General features: G+C 40.9%; 1 pseudogene; it reads right to left on the reverse strand.

Moving 5' to 3' along the window:
* Positions 1 to 3,527: 3,527 nt before the first annotated feature.
* On the reverse strand, positions 3,528 to 6,132 carry LOC121486461 (annotated as a pseudogene).

The raw sequence follows: 6,132 nt of genomic DNA on the forward strand, positions 1-6,132 counted from the left end.
TGTACTTTGTGTATCCTGAAACTTCACTGACTTGCTCTATTAGGTCTAATAGTTTTTTTGGTGGAGTCTTTAGGGTTTTTTATATACAAAATTATGTCATTAGCACACAGAGACCATTTTACGTCTTCCTTTCTGATTTAGGTGCTTTTATAATTTTTTTTCTTGCTTAATTGTTCAGTCTGAAATGTCCAGTAATATGATGAATAGTGTGGTGAGAGTAGACATCCTTGTCTTGTTTCTGATCTTAGAGGGAAAATTTTCTACCATTGAGTATGATGTCAGCTATGGGCCTGTCATATATGACCTTTTATTATATTGAGGTGTATTCATTCTATAAGCAATTTTTAAAGAATTTTTATCAGGAAAGAATGTTGAATTTTGGTAAATGCTTTTTCTGCATCTACTGAAAAGATCATTTGATTTTTGTCTTTCATTCTATTAATGTGGTATATCACACATTTATTGATATGCATATATTGAACCATCCTTGCCTTCTCAGGATAAATCCCACTTGAATATGGTGTATGATCCTTTTACTGTGATGTTGAGGGGTGCCTGGATGGCTCAACTGGCTCAACTTGATTTCAGCTCAGGTCATGATCTTTGGATCATGGGATCAAGTCCTCAGTAGGGCTCTGGGTTCATCAGGGAGTCTACTTGGGATTCTCTCTCTCCCTCTCCATTTAACCTCTCCCTCCTATTTCTCTAAAATGAATGAATAAAATCTTTTTTAAAAAAACAATGTGATGTTGAATTCAGTTTGCTAGTTGTTGTTTTTCTTCTAGAAGTTTTTCATGTATATTCATTAGAGATCATCATCTGTAGTTTTCCTATAGTATCCTTGTCTGGCTTTGGTATGGGGTGATGTTAGCCTTGGAAAACAAATTTGAGAGTATTCCCTCTCTTCAGTGGTTTTGAAGAGTTTGAGAAGAATTGACATTAATTCTTTTTTCACATGTTTGGTAAAATTCACCTATGAACCCATCTGGTCCTAGGTTTCTTTTGTTAGGAAGATTTTAATTACTGATTCAGTCTTCTTACTTGTTATTTGTTTGTTCAGATTTTCTATTTCCTCATGATTCGGACTTGGTAAGCTGTATTTTCTAGGGATTTATCATTTCTTCTAGGTTGCCCACTTTGTTAGCATATAACCATTTATAGTAGTCTCCTATGATCTTTTGTATTTCTGTGGTATCAGTTGTAATATCTCCCTTTTCATTTCTGATTTTGTTCTCTCTCTCTCTCTCTCTCTCTCATAAGTCTAGCTAAAAGTTTGTGAGTTTTATTACCACCTAAGAAAACCAACTCAAAATGTTGTTGACCTTTTCTATTTTTTTGTATTCTATATTTCATTTGTTTCTACTCTGATCTTTGCTATTTCTCTGATCTTTGCTATTTCCTTTTTTCTACTAACATTAGGCTAAGCTTCTTCTTGTTTTTATAGTTCCATGAGGTGTAAAGTTAGATTGTTTGAGATATTTCTTTTTTCTTAATGTAGGCATTTATTGCTATTAACATTCCTCTTAGCACTGATTTTGCTGTATCCCATAGGTTTGGGTATGTTATGTTTCCATTCTCATTTGCTTTAATATATTTTATTTCCCTTTTAATTTCATCTGTGATCCATTTGTTGCTCAGGAGTGTGATGTTTAATTTCCACATATTTGTGAATTTTCCAGTTTTCCTCCTGTTACTGATTTTCAGTTTCATACCATTGTGGTCAGAAAACATACTTGATATGGTTTCAACCTTAAATTTGCTAAGACTTGTTTTGTAAGTAACATATGATCTATTCTAGAGAGTGTTCTGTGTGTGCCTAAGAATGTATATTCAGCTGCTATTGAATGGAATGTTTTACATATGGCTGTTAGGTCCATTTTATCTAACATGTAGTTCTAACATGTAGTCTATTTTTCCACTTACTGATTTTATGTCTGGATGATTTGTGAATTGTTAAAAGTAAGGCAGAAGTTCCCAGCTCTTACTGTACTGTTTTCTATGACTTTCTTCAGATCTCTTAGTATTTTCTCAATATATTTAGGTAACCCTATGTTGGTTGCTTATATATTTACAATTGTTATATCCTCTTGATGCGTTGACCCCTTTCTCAGTACATAATGACCTTCTTTATTTCTTGCTACAGGTTTTGACTTGAAGTCTGTTTGTCTGATATGAGTGTAGCTACCCACACTATTTGGTTTCCATTTGGATGGAATATTTTTTTCCATCTCTTCACTTTGTGCCTATGTGTGCCTTTGAAGCTGAACTGAGTCTCTTGTAGGCAGTATGTAGTTGGGTCTTGTTTTTTTTATGTATTCAGCCACTAGAGGTCTTTAGATTGGAGCATTTAAATCCATTTACTTTTTTTTAAGATTTTATTTATTTATTCATGAGACACACACACACACACACACACACACACACACACACAGAGCGGCAGAGACAGACGCAGAGGGAGAAGCAGGCTCCATGCAGGGAGCCCGATGTGGGACTCGATCCCAGGACTCCAGGATCACACCCTGAGCCGAAGGCAGCTGCTAAACCGCTGAGCCACCCAGGGATCCCCTAAATCTATTTACATTAAAAGTAATTATTAGTAGGTAAGGACTTACCATTGCCATCTTGTTCATTGTTTTCTGGCTATTTTGTATTTTCTTGTTGCTTTTATTCCTCTTGCTGTCTTCTTTTGTGTTGAATTTTCTGTAGTGGGTATACTTTGATTCCCTTCTTCTTATTTTTTATGTATCTACTATAGGTTTTCATTTGTGATTACTCGAAGACTTACCTGAAACATCTTGTAAACATAACAGTCATTTTTAAGCTGATAACAACTTAACTTCAATCACATACAAAAACCCTACTCTTTTATCACCCCCCACCACTTTTTAAGTTTTTGAGATGACATTTACATCTTTTCTTCATTGATCTATTTTACAGTTTTTTTTTTATTTTTATTTTATTTTATTTATTTATGATAGGCACACAGTGAGAGAGAGAGAGAGAGGCAGAGACACAGGCAGAGGGAGAAGCAGGCTCTATGCACCGGAAGCCCAACGTGGGATTCGATCCCGAGTCTCCAGGATCGCGCCCTGGGCCAAAGGCAGGCGCCAAACCGCTGCGCCACCCAGGGATCCCTGCAGTTTATTTTATTGAATTCATAGAGCACATTCCTTCACGAAAAATTTAAAAACCTAGAGTTGTACAGGCATGCTTTGTGAGACAAACCAGTGAGATGAAGCCTGCTCAGACGAAACCGTCTGAGCAGACGGCAGCCCACACCACAGCCCACATGACAATGTTTTTATTCAATATGAACAGCAACAATGGTAATAGGATGAGACTATAAATGCACTGAAACTTTCTGGGAGTCCTGGCTAGGCTGTGACCAATCTATCATTTTCTGACCAGCCGGGTAAACAACAGAACTCATCTGCTAATGCCAAAAATTTTAAAGCTCTTAATCCAGTTAGAAATGACTATAACTGAGGACCTTAGCTCTACTTAGATGCTCCTCAATTCAGAGTTGTCTAACAGGTTAATTTCAACATAAGAGAAAGTGTCATCTGGCTGCCTGTACCATGAACTTTGATGGTACAGCTTTGATGTGTTTTGTGCTCAGGCTGCTGGGCCTCCTGATTAGTTGTGTCCTTCTGTGTACCTTGGTCCTGAGCATTCTGAGTCTCAGTCAGCTAAGGATAAAAGGGACCTACCAGCCAGTTGAGAGGCATGTTATTAACAAGATAATCCATCACAACATCTAAAGACTCCTTCATGTTCTGCAGCTGCCCCTTGTTGGAAGTGAACAGGCCATCAGATACTTCCTTAAAGGAGGCAGCATTGTGGAACACCCAGCAGATGTCACCAGCCATCACCCCCAGTGACTTGCCTGATCCTGGATGTTCTGCAGTAACCCTCAGATTTTGAACAGCAGGGTGTGGCGCATGGTCTGGAGCTGCTGAGTCAAGTTGCAGGCAATAGCAAGAGTGCATGACTCAATGTGCTCAGCACAGTGGGATTCGTCTGTATCATCATGGCCAATGCTTCTCTTCCACTCCACCTGGAGAGAGAGAACTTATCCTGAGCACCATGAATTTTCTGGTTGGCACTATGCACATCCTTCCTGGCAAATTCAATCAGATTAATAGTGGAATGGAGCTGAGAAATGATCTCTTGGCTTTTTTTCTTGGCTTCTTTAACCCAGCTGATAGCCTGCTGGTAGGCATGTGAGCAGAGCTTCATAGACAGGGATCCCAATCTAATATAATAACTTGGCTTCTGAACTGTATCAAACCCTTCAACTTTTTTTTTTTTTGCTTCTTTTTCTAGTTTTTTTCTCAGTGAGAGGGAGGTTACTGGTCCACTAGCAACTCTGATTTGGTAAGTGCATTTTCCATTCCACTGCTCACCAGCTGCATCATCCGACAACCCAAGACTGTTTTAATGCTGCCATTGATCATAGACTTGGTCTTCTCCACACTGCCAGTCTTGTTCTTTGGTCTTGTCTATCACCTAAGTGATTGTGCTGGCCATGGAATCCTTGGCTCTAGTTACAGCATCTTTTGCCCTGGTCATAGCACCTCTGGCATTGGCAACAATCTGGTTTATTGGCTGATTCAGAATAGGCAGTTTCTTCTCAATCCTGTCTAGCCCCTAACAAGCAAGTATTTTGGCAACTGCAATTTGTGGTTCTAGCTTTTGAATGATGGGCAAAGCACTCGGTCACAGCCACGGAAGTGATGCTCTTCACACCCTTCCCTGCCATCACATACATAGACTTCACGCATGGATACTGATCCTTTGTACAGTGAGTCCCATACAGTGTTCCACATTTACATCTTTTTACATTGTGTATCCATCCATAAACATAGTATGATAGCTATAGAAATTTTTATTACTTGTGTCCTCCAACCTTTATACTAGAATTAAGTAGTCAACACACCACTGATACTACAGTATTACAGTGTTCTGAATCTGACCACATATTTATTTTAACCAGTGTGTTAATTTCATATATTTTCATGTTTCTAGTTATCATCCTTTCAGCATTTCTTGTAAGGCAGGTCTAGTAGTAATGAACTGTCTCAGCTTTTGTTTGTTTGGGAAACTTTATCTTGCCTTCACTTCTGAAGGGCATCTTTGCTGAGTAAAGTATTCTCAATTGGCAGTTCCTTTCTTTTAATGCTTAGACTATGAACCCATTTCCTTATGGTCTGCAAAGTCTGTGCTGAAAAATCCACTGAGAGCTACGTATAGAGGTGTGTGGCAGCACCAGGTCCAAGGGGGCATTGCCTCAGGCCATTGCCTCAATGTCCACGGCATTGACAACTGTATGGTCCTGGGTGAGCACAACAGAGTGTCTGCTGAGGGTGCAAGAGATGTTTGAGTCCTCAGCAGCACCTCTAGGTCGAATAGCTAAGGACTAGGGCAAGCACTGGTAGTGGCCAGAACCTGTAGTATGCACAGCTCTGCTGTGGAGATAAGTGCAGGTGCCTGTATAGTGGCAGGGTCTGGTTTCAGAAATACCTACAGTGGTGAAGGCCAAGGCAGGTGACAAGAGCCAAGGCCCACTACTGATGTGCTGGCAGCTTCAGGGGCCCTAGCTATTGGCACTGACTACTATGGCTGCTGTGTCTTGCCATGGGCACACAGTGGTGGAGGCTGGTGATGGAGGTTGGCCTGGGGCATGCACATGTAAGCTGGAGGGGCAAGTGGCAGGGAAGCACGGTGATGCAGGCTTATGACAGAAGACAGGGCTTGATCAGAGCCCATAAGCTGCTGCAGAGATTCTGGCTGTTGGCATGCTTTCCCATGGCTGCAGTCTCCTCCCTGGGCACATGCACATCAGTGAAGGCCAGTGAGGGGCGTCAGGCTAGTGATATGCAAGTGCGCAGCTGGAGGAGCTAGTCTTGACCTGGCCCACAGTGGTAGAGGTCAGCCACTGGCGTCTAGGCCAATGTCCTGCACTCGTGCAGCTGCGGAGGCCTGCGCTGGCTGCTTGTGTGGTGCTTGGGCTCTGGCAGAGTTTGGGGGAGGGAACAGGGAGAGATTCAGGTGGCTGGTGTCAGCAAACATGAACACCTGTGAGATGAAAGCTGGTAAAATCGATGGAGGATCTGAGGCTTTGCGGGCCAT

This window comes from Vulpes lagopus, chromosome 1, assembly GCF_018345385.1.
Source record: "Vulpes lagopus strain Blue_001 chromosome 1, ASM1834538v1, whole genome shotgun sequence".
NCBI lineage: Eukaryota > Metazoa > Chordata > Mammalia > Carnivora > Canidae > Vulpes > Vulpes lagopus.